This window comes from Octopus bimaculoides, chromosome 5 (assembly GCF_001194135.2).
Source record: "Octopus bimaculoides isolate UCB-OBI-ISO-001 chromosome 5, ASM119413v2, whole genome shotgun sequence".
NCBI lineage: Eukaryota > Metazoa > Mollusca > Cephalopoda > Octopoda > Octopodidae > Octopus > Octopus bimaculoides.
Window position 1 is genome coordinate 35,320,587 of NC_068985.1, and position 483 is coordinate 35,321,069.

The 483-nt window shown below is 35.6% G+C and overlaps 1 protein-coding gene across 1 annotated transcript in view; it reads right to left on the bottom strand.

Moving 5' to 3' along the window:
- Positions 1 to 483, bottom strand: part of LOC106880794 (uncharacterized) — a 57,500-nt gene that overhangs the window by 52,008 nt on the left and 5,009 nt on the right. The gene's annotated exons all lie outside the window — the stretch shown is intronic.

Sequence of the window (483 nt, forward strand, 5' to 3'; positions counted from 1 at the left end):
TGGTTTGCTGTGGTGCTCTTATGTTTACTGTATTGAAAGTGTTTTGCGTAGAATGTGTGCAGTACCCAGTAGTGCAATTTTCTGTATGTTATATATATTTGTAAGTCCTGGTGTTTTTGTTATTATTATTATTATTATTATTATTATTATTATTATTATTATTGTATAATTGTTCAATATTTGAGAGACTGAAACAAATTTCTACTGCATCACCTGCTACACCTCTGTGTTGCTGGGGTGTGTGCAGCATTGTATGTTCTTTCTGCTGTTGGGAGTGTGCAAACTCTTCCCAGTACTGTATTAGCCTTTTTTCTCTTGAGGTGTGGTGCTGTCTTTCGTTGTGTTACTGCATATGTGTTGAGAGTGTAATGTATTATTAGATTGATAGTGCCTTGCATAGAATATGGGCTGTTCCTAGTAGGGCTATTTTTCTAACAGTGTGTAGTATTGAGGATCCCGGTATAGCTTCTACACTTTTGTTCA